Here is an 18,959-nt window from a genome sequence, read left to right as displayed (position 1 = left end):
GCGGTACGCGGGCCTCTCACTGTTGTGGCCTCTCCCGTCGCAGAGCACAGGCTCCGGACGCGCAGGCTCTGCGGCCATGGCTCACGGGCCCAGCCGCTCCACGGCATGTGGGATCCTCCCAGACTGGGGCACGAACCCATGTCCCCTGCATCGGCAGGCGGACTCTCAACCACTGCGCCACCAGGGAAGCCCCCCCATTTCACCTTTAACCTGCCCTCACTGATCAAGCTGGCTTCCACTGTTTTCACAAAAACGTGCATGTCCTCCAAGCCTTATGTAGCCTAAATAATAAGATGTTTGCCTAAGTTGTTTTCTAGGAACTTGGAGTCAGCTGTGTCCAGTTTGAGCTCCAGCTGGTTAAGACTTGTTAAGACCACCGACCATCCAACTGAGCATGTGCGAGTGGCCGCTGGGTGACCTTTTGACGTCAAAGGGCCCAAACTCCACCCTCGGTTCGTGCTAACTGCTGTTTTCTGAGCACGTGTCCCAAGGAGGGGCCTGGAGCTTAATTGCATCTGCACAGGATGGTGATGACCTCACCTTTTTCCTCTCTCCAATTACGTTTCCCCATGCTCCCTACACCTGGGCTTTATCCCACAAGCGCCCAGAGCCCTGCGCTCCAGGCAGTCAGAGCTCTGCGCAGGGCTGAGAACCTTGGCGTCTTGGTGTTTGGCCTCTGTGGATCCGGCCACTGAACCTCGTTTGTTAGTACTTCTAACAAAGCCAGGACCTGGGGAAAATGCTGGGGAAGTCTTCTGGTCGCAGGAAGGTATGTTTGATTTTCGGCTTCATCAGAATAAGTTGGGATGTGCATGAAGAATTGTGGGGATTTTTGGACATGGGAGAAGGGAGCTTGGGAATGACCAAACTTTCTGCTTGTCTGGTATACGAGGTCTTAAAGTTGGCACACTTCGAGAACAGATTTTTTTATCCTAAGTCAGTAAAGGTGGCTTTTTGGACCAATACAATCGGTTGGGTTGTTCAGGTTTCCTACTAGGTTTAGTCAGATTTCCAAACTCTTTCCCCTGGTACCGGTAGCCGGATGATACCTCCTGGTATTTTCTCTTCCTCTCCCGTCACTCATACAATGGTCATTTAGTGGCCATATGGTGAAATTTGTGCCAGTGGGCCTTAAGTAGGATTGATATTTATATCTTCTAAGTACTCTTTCTAAAAAAGAAGCTGCTATCCTTGGACTTCGTCCCCTCTCTGTAGGCTGGTATATTGATGTAGTGTGGACTCGGCTTCAGCCATGAAGGGCAATGCCCTAGGGTAATGCAGAACAACAAGACGGAAAGAATGGGAGCTCCTGCAGAAGAGCTCTAGCATAGACCTCCCAGGCTGTTTCATGAGAGAGAAATGTAAGTCAGTCACTTGCTTTTGGAGTCTCGTTTTTGCAGTGTCATTCTTACTCTAATTAATACAGATATTGGTGCTTATCATTATAAAAACCTTAAACGTGTGGTGTTGCCCTAGATGTCAGACAGTGGGCAGTGAAAAAACAGGAATTTCAGATACTGGGAAGACGATGAACTTTGTACTGTCAAGGCAACATTTGGTAAGATTGTCTTCAGTTTTTAGAAAAACCTCATGTCTGTATAATCGTTAGTCCTAGAGAAAGCAGTTGGAAGTAATCAGGTTATTTGTATGTTGCCTGCCCTTTGCTGCTTTCCACAGGTGGTTATTAGCAAGAAATGAGCCCAGGCAAGAAATGGCTAATTGGCAAGAAGAGTGGGAAGATAATAGAACCCCATGGGGTCGGAAAAATCAGCTGTTATTAATCCCACAAAGGCAGAAAACTGTTAGGAAGGGTGCTCTTCCAAGTTCTCCTATTAAAAGATTCTCAACTGAACAAAGGTAGTCCTAGCAACAAAGGTCAGATTAAGTCTACTATGTCAAATGGCCTCAAGGGAGTAGCCTTTTAAGGGAGGAAAGAGTGATGGCTAAACTCAGATGCCAGAAAATAAGGCGGGCTTAAGAAACAATGCCCAGTAAAAATTCTGGGTGGGTACTGACGTGTTAAATCAGAACAGAATCAAATAGACCAGAAATCTACCACGGATTGAAGCAAACTTTGTTGCCAAATGAACCACTGGCTTGTGAATGTTCAATCCTAATGTAATCCTCAGGCTCACTGCACTGGTAGGAAGCAGTGTAAAAAGAACTGAGCATCCTGGAAGCAGGGCTCATGAAAGAAATGTCTCCAAACTCTGGTGTGGCCATGAGGAACCGTGGGCAAGGAAGAACCACCGAGGCAAAGCCACAGGCTCGGGACAATGGACAAGGGAATGCCCCCAGAAACAAAAACCAAGATCTAACCATGAAAATACTCCACTGCCAGGGCAGGTCCCTTTATAATTACTGCCCAGCGCGACGCCATCATTGCTAAGGACCAGTGGCTGCTGTGTGTTTTGCTGCTTCTCTTTTCTGAGAAGAAATGTCTATTGTGCATGTCTTGTCTTACCTACAGTTGTTTACTGAGTTTGTTGTGGGTACAGGGATGGGTAGGTGGGACATGGGGGAGGGAATGAGCTCGTAACTTCTTGGCTAGGAGACACATCCAGATGTGGTAGAAGAGACTGCATGCTGCCCATGTATCTTGGACTTTAAGCTGTGTGCCATGGCAGGATGGGAGCTGTCTCTTTTAGGGTAGGGGTAATGTGTTCTGTGTGAGGGAGGAAAAGGGCATGCCATGTTCTCTTTCCAGCTGGGTGCGGACATGCGAATAGTTTTTGGCAAATGGAAAGTGAGCTGAAGTGGTATGTGTAGTTGGGATATAATTTGCCACTTAAAGACAATCCTGTTTCTCTGGATTTTGGCTTTCTCCCCCTTCTTATAGGCTGTAATATGGAGGTTGGGGCAACCTAGCTGTGACAGCATGGATGAGCATGTTGGGGAGGAAAACATTTTCCTCTGCCCATCTAGGTTCTTATGGCTGGTCTAAGAATTAAATTGACATGAGACAGATGAACAGAGAAAATCGAACAAAAGTTTAATAACATGTATACGTGAGAGACACCCAGGAAAACTGAGTAACTCGCCAAAATGGTCAAAACCCTCACCTTCAATAATATCTTCAGCTAAAGTTAACAAAAGAGGATGTTAGGGGTAATGGTTTGGGACTTCAAAGGGGAGGAAAACAATTCACATGAAAATGGAAAAGCATATTTTTGGTAAAACAAATGTTTGCTGGGCCATGCAGAGAGGATGGGACACAGAGGACTCTGATCTCTAGGTCTTGTTGAGTCTCCCCTGACACACCTGGTCCATATTCTCTGCAGATACCTCAGGTGGTAGCTGTATTGTGGGAACAAGCCCATTATGTGAATTCTTTTAGGCAGTTAAGGGAGAGGTAACGAGAAAAACTGAGTCTTCAGTTTCTGAAAAATAATGAGCCTATTCTTTTCTATCATGGTTTATCACAGAATATTGAATATAGTTCCCTGTGCTATACAGTAGACTATAAAATACATATGTGTGATTGAATCATTTTGCTGTACTGCGTAAATTAACACAGCTTTGTAAGTCAACTATATTTCAATAAAGAAAGAATAATTTTAAAAAATCAGCCTAAATTGATCGCCACGCCACAGAGACATTTTGGGGTGGCAAATGTTCCTCCACAGCTTCCTGTGTAACTGTCTACTGAATGAACACAGGAAAACTATTCTAGATTATACATGGTTGGTTTCTAAAGTTAGAGGTCTAGGGACTTCCCTGGTGGCTCAGTGGTTGGGAATCTACCTGCCAATGCAGGGGACATGGATTCAATCCCTGGTCTGGGAAGATTCCACATGCTGTGCAGCAACTAAGCCCGTGCGCCACAACTACTGAGCCTGTGCTCTAGAGCTCGTGAGCCACAACTACTGAGCCCGCACGTCACAACTGCTGAGGTTCGCGTGCCTAGAGTCCGTGCTCCACAACAGGAGAGGCCACTGCAGTGAGAAGCCTGTGCACTGCAGCGAGGAGTGGCCCCCGCTCACTGCAACTAGAGAAAGCCCGCGCACAGCAATGAAGACCCAACACAGCCAAAAATAAATAAATAAATAAATAATAATAAACTTAGAGGTCTAGATTGCTTAAGACCTGGGACTTTCCTCACAGTGTTACCGGAGTGGCCATTGCCACAGATGAGAGGAAATAAGTGTCAGTCTGTTCAGGCTGCTGTAACAGAATGAGTAGCTTATAAACAACAGAAATTTATTCCTCATAGTTCTGGAAGCTGCAAATCTGAGATGAAGGGTGCCAGCCAACAAGGTCGAACCTCTTCCAGGTTGCAGAGGCTGGTTGTGTCCTCCCATGGCAGAAGGGCCCAGGGAGCTGTGTTGTCCTTTTGTATGAGGGCACTAGTCCCAGTCATGAAGGCAAGAGGCGTCACCTTGAAGTTAGGTTTCCGGTGTGAATTTTGGGGGGACACAAACATGAAGACCAGAGCAGTAGGTGATCTCAGACATGATTCTGAAAGCCCATTTCGGGGGAATGTTAGGACAAAACAGAATGTTGAGGAAAAGCCTTCTGTAGTTCTCCTTGCCGTGGTTCTCACGCATTGCCATTTCTGCAGCTTTACAACCTTGACTTTTTCCTTTCAGAGAGCTTAATTTAGTCCCTAGGGATTCCTCTAAGTAATTTGCAAGCACAATGGAACAAAGCAGTGTGAGATCCCCTGTAGGTCCCAAACCCTCCAAAATGTATCAGACCTTAGTGAGAAGACCTCACTCAAAGTCCTGCTTATACTGGCTCCCTCTGCTTAAAATCCTCTCATAAACGTCTTCCCGTGGAAGCTGCATAATTCATGGTACGGTGATATCCATAAACTGAATCACTAACAGAGAAGTCAATAGGTTACAGTCTAAAAAGACTTATTTAAAACTTTGTACCCACTCTACTACCCTTATTTGCAAGGAGGTCTCCTGATGATGGAAGTCATGGGGAAGTAGGTGGGCTTCCTGTGTGGGATCTACCAGAACGCCTCCCCAGTTCACTTCTTTCCCTAGAGTGCCTCTGGCTCTTTCTTGCCTTTGCTCTTAAGTGTGAGAGGGTGACCTTAACTAGTCTCCGTTGGATGACTCTCCTTGGATGAGTGGTGATACTAGACGCAATCACCCTTTTGTTGGTGACTAGCCCTTAATCCTTGCCCTGAGTGTGAAAGAAAATCATTAAGTTATCTAAAAGTGTCTCATTGTGCTTCTAAGTTCTAACTTTATAACAACCCTTTGTGATCTTAAAACCTTCAAAAGTAGACTCTACTGATCAGATTCTAAAAGCATTGGAATTTGGAGAATTCCTGTCACCTTGGGCTTTTTTTAGGATGGGGCTGTCTCTTTCAATTACACCAGGCTCCCCTTCTTTTCCATGCACTGGGTTTACTCATGGTCTCCCAACATCCCTGCTTTTGTTTTCATCACTCCTGTTTTGGAGACGAGGATTTGTAGTGGTCCCAACTCCTCATGGGATCAAGCGAACATCCCCCTCTGACTTTGGTTTTTTCCTTTGCAAATAAATATATAACCTGTATGATCATTTGGTATTGTGTTCCATATCCTTGGGTGACATAATTTTTTATGCTCACAGGCAAATAAGCATCATCCAATAATAAAAAGTGGTAGAGGTACTTGAATTGAAAGCTTTGATAATTATGCAATCTTTAAATTAATTAATGAGCCAAAGGCAGCTAAACATTAGCATTTAGAAAGCTCTCTACAGCATCAGCTACTAATGAGTTCATTTAGACCCATCCTGCAACCCGTTTTGGAACGCACAGACCATATTTAATCATATTCAATCAGATCTAATATTGAAATTATGAACACAAGGCATTGTGGAGTGTGAAATTACCATAGAATTTTACTTGTTAAACACATTTCTTGTTGGTGCTCCTAGATGAATGGTAATTTGATGATGAAGTAGGTAATTTGTATACAATGGACCATTTGTGGAACAATAAGGAATTCTGAGGTGTCTTGATTTGTGTTGCTCATTCACATATAAATTTAAATTCATTTGCCTCAGCTGCTTCAGAGGTTCTGCTGCCCTCAGGCAAGAAGGATGCACTTTTGGACATCTTTTCCCCTTGAGTTTGTAATTTCTTTTTTTTGAGAGGACATAGAAAATTTTAGAAATGTATTATAACAATTGACTAAGATCATTAAAAAATTTTTTTAAATGTAATAATAATACAAAAACAGCCCCCCACCCCGCTCCACTTGACTTCTTTTTAGTCATTACCCACTCTCTTATCCTGACTTCTAACATAATTGAAGTGTTTTGCCTGTCTTTGTACTTTATATAAATAGACTCATATATAGTATATATCTTTTTCGTCTGGCTTCTTCTGCTTAACATTATGTTTGTAAGATTTATTCATATTGTTTCATGTCACAGGTCATGCATTTCTCATTGCTGTGTAATATTGCAGTGGGTGAACAGCCCACAATTTATTCATCTTACTGTTGGAGGACATTTGATTAGTTTCCAGTTTCCAGCTATTATAATTTGTGCTACTCTGAACATTCTGATACATGTTTTTATTTTTATGCTTAATTATAAAATACATATAACGTAAAAATTACTATTGTAACCATGTTGAAGTAACAATTCAGTGGCGTTAAATACATTTACATGGTCGTGAAACCAATCTCTAGAACTCTTCATCTTGCAAAACCAAAACTCTATCTCCACTAAACAACACCCCCCTATTCCTCATGCCCTTGGCAACCACCATTCCTACTTTCTGTTTTTATGAGTTAGACTACTCTGGTTACCTAACCTAGAGTGGTTAGGTAATACCTAGAGTGGTATTTGTCTTTTGGGACTGCCTTATTTCATTTAGCATAATGTCCTCACGGTTCACCCATGTTGTAGCATGTGTCAGAATTTCCTTCCTTTTGTAAGACAATATTTCATTGCATGTATAGGCCACATTCTAGTACATGTTTCTGATGAGCATATGCACATATTTCTGATGGGATTATATGTAGTTGGGGTCATAGAATATTTAAAGATTCAGCTTCTGTAGATTTTGCCAGTTTCACAGTAATTGTACCAATTTACATTCTTGCCAAACACGTGCGAGTTAAGTACCTTTTAATGCAATTAAATTGTTTCTTTTACCTATGTACGCTACAACGGTGGCCAGATGCCAGTTATAGGATCATATTGTTTATTTTCCTTTTTAAAACTCATGGTATTAGTTATGATAACATCAGCTTCTGCAGTAGATTCAGTTTATTTCTCACTCACTAAATAGTTCAGTGTGGGGAACACCCAGTAAGGCAGTCTCCTCTCCTCTGAGAAGTGATTCAGGGACTGAGAATTACTCCATTTGGTGGCTCCACCGTATTTGACACGTGCCTTCCAGTGTCACCCTGAGCTTCGACATCCAGAGGAATGTGGAGAAGGCACACTGTCTTTTAACTATCTTAGCCAGGAAGTGACACATCCTTTCTGTTCACATCCCCTTCGTAGGAAAATGTCACATGCTACATCTAGATGCAAAGATTGGGGTGGGGGTGTGTGTGGAGGAGAGGAAAAATGTTCCCTGGCTGGGCAGCTGCTTCCATTAGCAGCTCTACACTTAGGGAAAGGAGCACAGATACCTGCTGGGCAGCTGTGTTTGCCGCACATGCCTTGGCATTTTTGTGTTCCATCCTCTCAGAGGCTCTTGTCCTTAGGATCCCTGGCTGGAAGCAGTGATGACAGAACAATTGAAGAATCTTAGAAAACTTGCTGGAAAAATTTGTCACGGACAAACGTAATCCGTTGAGACCCAATTCATAGAAGTATTTTATAAGTGCTTGTATACTGTGAGCCCGTCTGCATGGTAACATCTTTTTTATTTATTTATATTTGCGGTACGCGGGCCTCTCACTGCTGTGGCCTCTCCCGCCGTGGAGCACAGGCTCTGGACGCGCAGGCCCAGCAGCCATGGCTCACGGGCCCAGCCGCTCTGCGGCATGTGGGATCTTCCTGGACCGGGGCACGAACCCGCGTCCCCTGCATCGGCAGGTGGACTCCCAACCACTGTGCCACCAGGGAAGCCCTGCATGGTAACATCTTAAATACTCCTCTCACTGTTTGACATCTTCCTCATAACTTTGAACCAGAAGTAAGCAAGGAGGAGGAGAGTGACTTGCAAGGAAATTGAGAAGTGAGGCTGCAGAAGGGCGCATTTGTCCTCTGTGATCTCACCCAGTGTCTTGGTAGAGCCTTGATAAGCACCAGGTGTTCAATATGTGAAAGTCCTGATCAGAATCAAGGCCTTGGATTTGGGCGCCCTGGAGAAAGCTTCAGGTGAGGCAGGCCTCAGTCATGTCCAATATCTATGTCTCAAGCATAAGACAAAAGTGCAGATCACATACATCCAAGGTAACAAATAGGAAGAAGGTGGAGGGCCCAGGATTCCTCATCCCTTCTGAGGTCATGATGATTTTGTTTTACAAGATAAAAGGGTATGCAGTTTATTACTAAAAGCACTAGCATAAGAAAGGAAAGTAGCAATCTCCGCCCAGGGTGACAGAGAGAGCTATTTGGCTAAGACCTGTTTGGAGAACATACGAATCTCCCATCTCTCTGATCCGTAACCAGAGTGACCTGTGTACATTGTTAGTGTAGCTTCCTTTTCATCTGCTTCCTAAGATGTCTCTCAGTTATGTTATGAGGCTGTTTTTGGTTGAACGAGTTTTGAGGTTTTAAGAATGAGTAAATTGCCATGTGGCGCTGAAATCTGTATGCATAAGGGGTGGTGTTGGGGAGGGGGAGGATGGAGAAGTCTCCAGAAATAACAGCTCCATGGGTGGAATACTACACAATGTGCAGTTACTATGTGCTACACACTTGATCTGCGCTAGTCCCTTTAATCCTCACGTGGAGAAGGAAAATGAGGTTCAGAGAGGGGACTGCTCATGGCCACTCAGCTAATAAGAGGAGGAGCCACAGTGTGAGCTGGCTCTGACTCCTAGTCACAGGCTCCACAGGGAGCAAAGAGGTCCTCTAAAGGAGGCGCTGAGAAACCTGAGAGTGGATACAGCAGCATGGATTGTCCTCGGAGTCACGGACTTGCCTTCTTTTTTTTTTTTTTTTTTGCGGTACGCGGGCCTCTCACTGTTGTGGCCTCTCCAGTTGCGGAGCACAGGCTCTGGACGCACAGGCTCAGCGGCCATGGCTCACGGGCCCAGCCGCTCCGCGGCATGTGGGATCTTCCCGGACCGGGGCACGAAACTGTGTCCCCTGCATCGGCAGGTGGACTCTCAACCACTGCGCCACCAGGGAAGCCCATGGACTTGCCTTTTATCAGCCTTCCCACCACCCCAAAATTGGCATCCCCCCAGTAGTGAGGGCTCACTGCCATTCACATTCATCACCGTGACCTTTTCTGGTGGTATGGAAAATAAGCAGAAGCTAAAAAGCAATCACACTTCTCAGGTGCTAATGTCTAAATATGCTTTTCAATTGTAATTGATTTCTACATGTGCAAGTATGCAAGTGAGCAGTGGGTTCAAATCCTCCCCAGCTTTCACGATTAAAATGTTAACAGCCATTCCTATACACTAAAACAAAAGATCAGAAAGAGAAATTAAGAAAACAATCCCATTCACCACTGCAACAAAAAAAATAAAATGCCTAGAAATAAACCTACCTAGGAGGTAAAAGACCTGTACTCAGAAAACTATAAGACACTGATGAAAGAAATCAAAGATGACACAAACAGATGGAGAGATATACCATGTTCTTGGATTGGAAGAATCAATATTGTGAAAATGACTATACTACCCAAAGCAATCTACAGATTCAGTGCAATCCCTATCAAATTACCAGTGGCATTTTTTACAGAACTAGAACAAAAAGTCTTAAAATTTGTATGGAGACACATAAGACCCCAAATAGCCAAAGCAATCTTGAGAGAAAAAAATGGAGCTGGGGGAATCAGACTCCCTGCCTTCAGACTATACTACAAAGCTGCAGTAATCAAGACAATATGGTACTGGCACAAAAACAGAAATATAGATCAATGGAACAGGATAGAAAGCCCAGAGAGAAACGCACGCACCTATGGTCAACTAATCTATGACAAAGGAGGCAAGGGTATACAATGGAGAAAAGACAGCCTCTTCAATAAGTGGTGCTGGGAAAACTGGACAGCTACATGTAAAAAAATGAAATTAGAACACTCCCTAACACCATACACAAAAATAAACTCAAAGTGGATTAGAGACTTAAATGTAAGACTGGACCCTATATAAAACTCTTAGAGCAAAATATAGAGCACTCTTTGACATAAATCACAGCAAGATTTTTTTTGATCCACCTCCTAGAGTAATGGAAATAAAAACAAAAATAAACGGGACGTAATGGAACTTAAAAGCTTTGCAAAGCAAAGGAAACTACAAACAAGATGAAAAGACAACCCTCAGAATGGGAGAAAATATTTGCAAATGAATCAACAGACAAAAGGTTAATCTCCAAAATATATAAACAGCTCATGCAGCTCAATATTAAAAAAACAAACAACCTAATCCAAAAAAATGGGCAGAAAACCTAAATAGACATTTCTCCAAAGAAGACATACAGATGACCAAGAAGCACATGAAAAGCTGTTCAACATCACTAATTATTAGAGAAATGCAAATCAAAACTACAATGAGGGGCTTCCCTGGTGGTGCAGTGGTTGAGAGTCTGCCTGCTGATGCAGGGGACATGGGTACGTGCCCCGGTCCGGGAAGATCCCACATGCCGCGGAGTGGCTGGGCCCGTGAGCCATGGTCGCTGAGCCTGCGTGTCCGGAGCCTGTGCTCCGCAACGGGAGAGGCCACAACAGTGAGAGGCCTGTGTACAGAAGAAAAAAAAACTACAATGAGGTATCACCTCACACCAGTTAGAATGGGCATCATCAGAAAATCTACAAACAAATGCTGTAGAGGGTGTGGAGAAAAGGGAACCTTCTTGCACTGTTGGTGGGAATGTAAATTGATACAGCCATTATGGAGAACAGTATGGAGGTTCCTTAGAAAACTAAAAATAGAATTACCATAGGATCCAGCAATCCCACTACTGGGCATATACCCACGGAAAACCATATTTCAAAAGGACATGCACCCCAATGTTCATTGCAGCACTATTTACAATAGCCAGCTCATGGAAGCAACCTAAATGCCCATTGACAGATGAATGGATAAAGAATATGTGGTACATATATACAATGGCCTATTACTCAGCCATAAAAAGGAATGAAATTGGGTCATTTGCAGAGATGTGGATGGATCTGGAGACTGTGATACAGAGTGAAGTAAGTCAGAAAAAAACAAATATCATATATTAATGCATATATGTGGAACCTAGAGAAATGGTACAGATGAACCAGTTTGCAGGACAGAAATAGAGACACAGATGTAGAGAACAAATGTATGGACACCAAGTGGGGAAAGCGGTGGGGGGGTGGTGGTGTGATGAATTGGGCGATTGGGATTGGCATGTATACACTGGTGTGTATAAAATAGATAGCTGATAAGAACCTGCTGTATAAAAAATAAAATTCAAAAAAAATGTTAATAGCCAATGGAGAGTGTATGCTCCAGGTTTTTTCACCACATCACTGGAAAGGTAAAAGCTTGTTTTCTAGAACTGTAGCATAGACCCATCCCTAAAGCAGGGTGCTGGTCACGGTGACTGTCTTGCAAGTGATGGATGGCTAGTGGTGTTTGGGAGCTATGCTGGTGTTATTTGTTTTGAAAGTGCTCAGACAAGCCGAATTTCACAACCATTAGGAGTATTGGGTTGTTACAATAAATATCAGTAAGAGATACAACTGCTCCAGGGAACCAGTGGATTTTAGAAAAAGTGGCTTTATGCCTGCGTATAGTATGTCAGGTTGCCTCAAAATGATAAATTATTTACCAGTGAGAGAGGTGAATTAATTCTGTAGTAAAAGGGAGCTTAATTTGTTACCCAATCAGAAGGAAACTGGAAATATCAAACTGTAACTATATCAAGAGTTTGTTTCTTTTAGATACCTTATTTTTCTTCCCAAAGTATTGGCCACTATTTGACCTCTGCCAGACAGTTCTACCAGTTTAGGGAACATTTACATTTTCCAACTCCTTTCCATCTGTTTTCAATCTCAATCCTCAATTTACTGAATTCCAGAACAAACGTAATTAGAATTACTTAGAGGCATTAGAGCCAGTTCAATTAAAGATTCAAGTCCTCAGTTGTACTAACCATACATCAAGTGTTCACTTGGGGCTGGGGGATACCATATGAGATAGTGCAGACGTGGAATACATCCATTATTTCAGAAAGCTCATTGGACAGCCTTGTCTTCACCCACCTGGCCAAAGGGGAAAAGCAAGTGAGCAAGTCTTGACCTGGACGTGGTACACATCACTTCTGCTCACGTTGGTCGGTTTGGACTCCCTCACACTGGGGCCTGGTGTCTTACTCCATTCGGGCTGCTGTAACAAAAATGCCAGAGACTGGGTGGCTTATACAACAAACATTTGTTTCTCACAATTGCGGAGTCTGAGAAGTTCAAGATTAAGGGGCCAGCAGATCCCATATCTGGTGAGGGCTCGCTTCTGGCTTCAAAGATAGCTGTTTTCTCACTGTATCCTCACATGGTGGAAGGGGTGAGAGAGCTGTCTGGGGTCTCTTTTATAAGGGCAGTAGTGCCATTCATGAGAACTCTGTCCCCATCACCTGATCACCTCCCAAAGGCTCCACCTCCAAATACCATTACTTTGGGGATTAGGTTTCAACATATGAGTTTTGGGGGGACACCAATATTCGGTCTATAGCACCTGAGTAGCTACAGTCCTATACTAGGGACAAGAAGGATTGAATTTTACCAGGCCGTAGCCATTGCCACCTCACTAGACAAATTTAATAATGCAAATACTGCCCAGAGGAAAAGCCTTTGGAAATAGGCTTGGATTCAGTCCTTCTTCTGCCACTTCCAGACTGTTTGACATCGGGCAAGGAGGAAGCCCTGACTCAGCTTCATCATTCTTAAACGGCAACAGTGATAATACCTAATTCCTAGAACCTTCATCAGGATTAAATATTAAAATTATATCATGTAGATGTGCTCGCTTCAGCAGCACATATACTAAAACTGGAACAATACAGAGAAGATTAGCATTGCCCCTGCGCAAGGATGACATGCAAATCCGTGAAGCGTTCCATATTTTAAAAAAAAATTATATCATGTAGAAATGCAAATGTACTTTAAAGTTCAAATGTGTACCCACGTGTGATAGATTGTCTCATGGACCACAGTTCTTCATCTGTCCCTGCAGCCTTGCCTTTTGCTATGTGACTTTGCAGTATAGTTTCCTGCCCCTTGAATCTGGGTTGACCTTGTGAATTGTTTTGGCCAATGGGATGTGGTGAGAGTGTCACTGTGCCAGTCCTGAGTCTAGGTTTTGAGAAACCTTGTAGGTTTCTGCCATCATGAGAAAATCCTACCTAGGGTAGCCGCCTGGTCCCAGGAAGAGGTTTGATAGGAGAGTGGTACTCTCTTATCGGCTAGTACCATGTGGAAGAGTGGTACGAGTTGGCCCGGCTTAGACCAGTAGCTTAGACCCTCAGCAGAGGCATGATCTAAATAAATGCCTATTATTGTATGGCAATGAGGTATTGTTGCTTGTTAACTATTGCTATAGTAACGGTAAACAACTATAATTAGTTTGTTCATCTATATCTCTTCACTTGAGCAACTTTTGCCATTTAATATAATCTAAAACAGTAAACGTCAGTAAAGGAAAAGTTTGGGTTAAATTTTAAAAATATTAAAAACTTTTTTTTTTACATTGTCTGGTACTTTTCATATGGTGACTCAGAAAAGAATTAAAAAGCAATAACAAATGAGATGAGAGAAAAACAATGAAAAGAGAAATAATTATGTGATCACTACTTTTTTCCCCCTTCAAAATTTTTTTTTAATTGAACTATGGTTGACTTAGAATATTGTGTTTCAGGTATGGAGCATAGTGATAGGTTTTTTTCCCCAGATTATATTCCATTATAGGTTATTAAAAGATATTGGTTATAATTCCTTGTGCTATACAGTAAATCTTTGTTGCTTGTCTGTTGTATGTATAGTAGTTTGTATCTGTTAATCCCATGGTCCTAATTTGTCCCTCTCCTACTTCTTCTCCCCTCTGGTGACCATAAGTTTGTTCTCTATGTCTGTGAGTCTGTTTCTGTTTTGCATGTAGATTCACTGGTATTATTTTTTAGATTCCACATATAAGTGATATCATAAAATATTTGTCTTTGTCTGACTTACTTCACTAAGCATAATATTCCCTAGGTCCATTCATGTTGCTGTGAATGGCAATATTTCATTCTTTTTTATGGCTATGTAATATTCCATTGTATATATGTACCATGTCTTAAGCCAGTCATCTGTTGATGGGTACTTGTGTTGCTTCCTCATCTTGGCTGTTGTAAATAGTGCTGCTATGAACATTGGGGCGCATGTATCATTTTGAGTTATTTTTTTTCCCAGACACATACCCAGGAGTAGAATTGCTAGATCATGTGACAGTTCTGTTTTTTTAGGGAAACTCCATACTGTTTTCCATATTGGCTGCACCAATTTATATTTTCAACAGCAGTGTAGGAGAATTCCCTTTTCTCCACACCCTCTCCAGCATTTAATATTTGTAGACTTTTTGATGATAGCCATTCTGACAGGTGTAAGGTGATACCTCCTTGTGGCTTTGATTTGTATTTCTCTAATAATTAGCAATGTTGAGCTTTTTTTCATGTGCCTGTTGGCCATCTGTATGTCTTCTTTGGAAAAATGTCTATTTAGGTCTTCTGCCCATTTTTTGATTGGGTTGTTTGTTTTCTTGATATTGAGTTGTATGAGCTGTTTGTATATTTTGGATATTAACCCCTTGTCAGTCACATCATTTGCAAATATCTTCTTCCAGTCTGTAAGTTGTCTTTTTGTTGATGGTTTCTTCTGCTGTGCTTTCAAGTTTGATTAGGTCCCATTTGTTTATTTTTGCTTTGATTTCTTTTGCCTTGGGAGACTGTGTGATCAGTGTTTTTAGGTAAAGGGCTAGATAGTAAATATTTTCGGCTTTGCAAATTCTCACCTCTGCCTTTGTGGTGTGAAAGCAGCTGTAGAAAATATGTAAACAAATGAGTGTAACTCTGTTTCAATAAAACTTTGTTTACAAAAACAGGCAGCAGGCCAGATTTGGCCCACAAGCCATTGTTTGTGGACTCCTGCTCTTAGACATACTAATTATTGGTATGGAGATAAATATACTTAGACCCATGCCTCATTTCACACACTGTAAAAAAAAAAAAAAAATGAAATTACAGAAAGAATACAAAATTATAAGACATGAGAAAGGATTATTCTGGTTATAAAGGGCAATAAGTTTAGAGCTATTGGGTTGAATTTAAGTCTAATGTCTACTACATTAGACAAATTAGACTTCTAATTTAAGTCTTCAACTTAGTATTTGGCACACAGGGCATGCTCTGGGACTGTGAACTATATTAATGTGAGAGCAATATAAAAGTAGTATAAACAAGCTGATGGGCTTAATTATATAAATATAAAATCCCTCAAATATATGCTCAATAAAAATCAGTTAAGGTAAAATGGAAAATCATATAAAAGTGTACATATAAGCTCTGTAAATACAGCATACTATTGCTTCACCAGCCTTGGGTACTAATAAGGCCATATCTCACTATCAAGAAATTCTTTCTTTTATCCTTTGGAGTCCAGATAGTTTCATCCATAGTTTTTACTATGGATGTTTTTACTCAGCCCAGATATTAGTCTACAATAGTTTTTACTCAGTCCAGATATTAGTCTACAATATGTTGACTTCTTTGAAAGAAAACTGAAAAATCTAACCAGTCTCCAGTAAGCCCTGATGCTATTACGGGGGGTTATGTGAGGCACTGGGGATTCTGCTATTAGTTTTATAACATGTAGTGTCTGATATGTCAAGTTGCTCCAGCGTTGATGGCGCCAGAGCTGGGACGAGCTCCCTTTGTACTGGCTACCACCTATGCTGCCACAGAGCTGCTGCCAACACTGTTATGGGGAGGGGGGAACACAGGGTGGGAGGTCTGGGAGTACTGCCCTCTTCCAGCTGCCTCCTAAGACTATATTCTTTCCATCACCTTCTTATCATTCCCAAAGTCTGTTTGAAGTGTGCCTCACCTCCATTCCTACTCTTAACATCTTTCTGGTCCTATAGTTTTGCTACTCAAGGCTCCTTATTGGCATTTTTGAACAGTCTGACATAAGTGGTTTCCCTAAGCTCTGGGCTGTTCAGAGTTCTCCAAGGTCACTGTGATGGTTAATTTTAAATTTTATATGTCAGCTTGGCTAAAAGATGCCCAGATAGCTGGAATAAACATTATTTCTGGGTGTGTCTATGAGGATGCTTCTGGAAGAGATGGGTTTGATTCAGTAGACTGAGTAAAGAAGATTGGTTAATGCCCACCCACACTGGTGATGGCAATCTGTTGAGGGTCTGAATGGTGAAGGGTGAATTCTCTTTCATTGTGAGTTGGGTCATCCATCTTCTCCTGCCCTTGGACATTGGTGCTCTTGGTTCTTGGGCCTTCAGACTCTGGGGTTTATTTACCCTCTACTCCTCCCCTGGACTGGGAGTTACACCATTGACTCCCCTTGCTTCTCAGGCCTACTGACTTGGACTGAATGGCAACATCAGCCTTTCTGGTTTTGCAGCTTGTAGACCACAGATTGTACAGATTGCGGGATTCTTGGCTTCCATGACTGTATGAGCCAATTCTTTTTTTTTTTTTTGCGGTACGCGGGCCTCTCACTGTTGTGGCCTCTCCCGCTCTCCCGCTGCGGAGCACAGGCTCTGGACGCGCAGGCTCAGCGGCCATGGCTCACGGGCCCAGCCGCTCCACGGCATGTGGGATCTTCCCGGACCGGGGCACGACCCTGTGTCCCCAACATTGGCAGGCGGACTCTCAACCACTGTGCCACCAGGGAAGCCCTGAGCCAATTCTTATAATAAGTTTCCTCTTATACATATCTATATATATCCTACTGGTTCTGTTTCTCTGGAGAACTTTAATACAGTCACATTACTACATAAATATTATGAATAAAGTATTAATATTAATAACATAAAGTGAATGGAAGCCTATACAGATAATACTTAGAATCCACTGAACAAATGAGTAAATACAAATTCTAAATCTCTCCTGTCCCCTGTGGGATAGAATGCAGTTTCTGGTCCTTCCTCTTTCGTTCAGCTCTTTTTTTGTGGCCCTCAATGTTGAGGCACTTAGGAGAGAGAGGTGAATTCGTATTCTTGCCAAAAGAGGGACTTTGAAAACAACAAATGCCACAGGCTTCTAGCCGGAGATATTGGCTAGTGGTTAAAAACCTGTGACTAAAATGTTCACTTTTCGGCTTCCCTGCCGATGCAGGGGACACGGGTTCGTGCCCCGGTCCGGGAAGATCCCACATGCCGCGGAGCGGCTGGGCCCGTGAGCCATGGCCGCTGAGCCGGCGCGGCCGGAGCCTGTGCTCCGCAACGGGAGAGGCCGCGGCGGTGAGAGGCCCGCGTACCGCAAAAAAAAAAAAAAAAAAAAGTTCACTTTTTAAAAGAAATTTAAGTGCCTGTTCTAATAAAACCCCAGAGAAATAAGCTTTGATAGGTGATATTTATCAAATGGACCATAAACAGATTAGGGAGTATGACTTTGAAAAGCTGTACAAGGTGATAGTTGTACTCAGTGGTTTTAAAAAATAACCCCCTTTCCCCCTTTATGTAATAATTTTTTTTATATATATGAAAGAAGCAAATACAAAAAAGTGCAAGGTTAAGAGCCTGGGCTGTGAAGTCAGTTAGCTGAGTTAAATCCCAGCCCTGCCACTTACCAGTGTGACCTTGGGTAAGTGTGTTGACCTTTCTAAACCTCAGGTTCTTCATTTGAAAAGAGAGAAATAATGGTCTCTCTCAGGGGGTTTCTGTGAATACTAGATGAGGTCATGCTTGCAGAGTGCTTTGCATGCAATGCGCAGTGAGCATTCAGTGTGAGTTATTTTTATTACCCATAATACCACTGCTTAGGGATCACTGCTGCTAACATTTTGATGTTTAGGGGTTTCTGATTATCTGAATATATTTTTTTTGACTCACAGCAGTTACAAAGTTGTTAGAATATAGCAGCATAAAAATATTCACTAATTTAACTGACCAGTTATAAGATGTCTGCTGTTAGAGATTTCCTGCTTAATCCTTGCGTCCAGCCACCCAGGGTATCAACGCTCAGTGTTCCAGTGCAAAAACAAAGCAAACTGAAATGTGAAACTGCAAATTTTACAGAAGGTGGGGGATTTCAAGTAAGTGATGTTGGCGGACTTACACTGAGAAATGAGTATCTGGCAGAGTTAGACCAGTTAACAACTGAAGAATGGAAAATCAGCTGCAATAGTGGCCTCAGAGGCCCTTTGAAAGGGAATAATTTGGATATCAAAGGGCTCAGAGAGGCCCTCAGGATAATTGAAGCCCACAAATACTTCTGTAAAAGAGACTCTTCAGTCTTGCTTTTTAGACAGGAACTAATTTTGCTAGATAGTTTTTCTAGATGGACTCCATTTCTTCACTGTAGTTGTATCTTGCTATGCCCATGGCCATCAAAGTGTGACTGTTAAAGTGGGTTCTCCAACATAAACCCTGTAAATACTGATGTAGAAGAGCTTGAGGTCTACGGTGACACCTGTTTGTCCTCCCCTTATCCCAGACAGGGACCTTACATAACAAAAAGGACTGTGACTGGAGAAACATGACCTATTTTATTTTAAAAGATCTGATCTCTTTGCTTTTGGGGGGCAATCTTTAGAGTTTTTGGTAGTAGAACTCTTATGTTTTTAGTAGTAAATCCCATTGAGAAACTGATAACAGTTAATTATGCTCATCCCAGAAAAATGAACATTTGTA

At 42.4% G+C, this 18,959-nt stretch overlaps 1 long non-coding RNA gene across 1 annotated transcript in view; it reads left to right on the top strand.

The window, feature by feature from the left end:
* The first annotated feature begins 594 nt into the window (after nt 1–594).
* The window catches only part of LOC307186614, a 445,691-nt gene continuing 427,326 nt past the window's right edge, over nt 595–18,959 (top strand). The window contains exon 1 of the long non-coding RNA XR_013828430.1: nt 595–769. This is a non-coding gene — a long non-coding RNA (uncharacterized lncRNA). The remainder of the gene's footprint in view (nt 770–18,959) is intronic.

Source organism: Stenella coeruleoalba (assembly GCF_951394435.1).
Source record: "Stenella coeruleoalba genome assembly, chromosome: 5".
NCBI classification, from domain to species: Eukaryota; Metazoa; Chordata; class Mammalia; order Artiodactyla; family Delphinidae; genus Stenella; species Stenella coeruleoalba.
The sequence above is the reverse complement of the archived record's forward strand: the minus strand, read 5'-3'. Positions and strand labels throughout refer to the sequence as shown.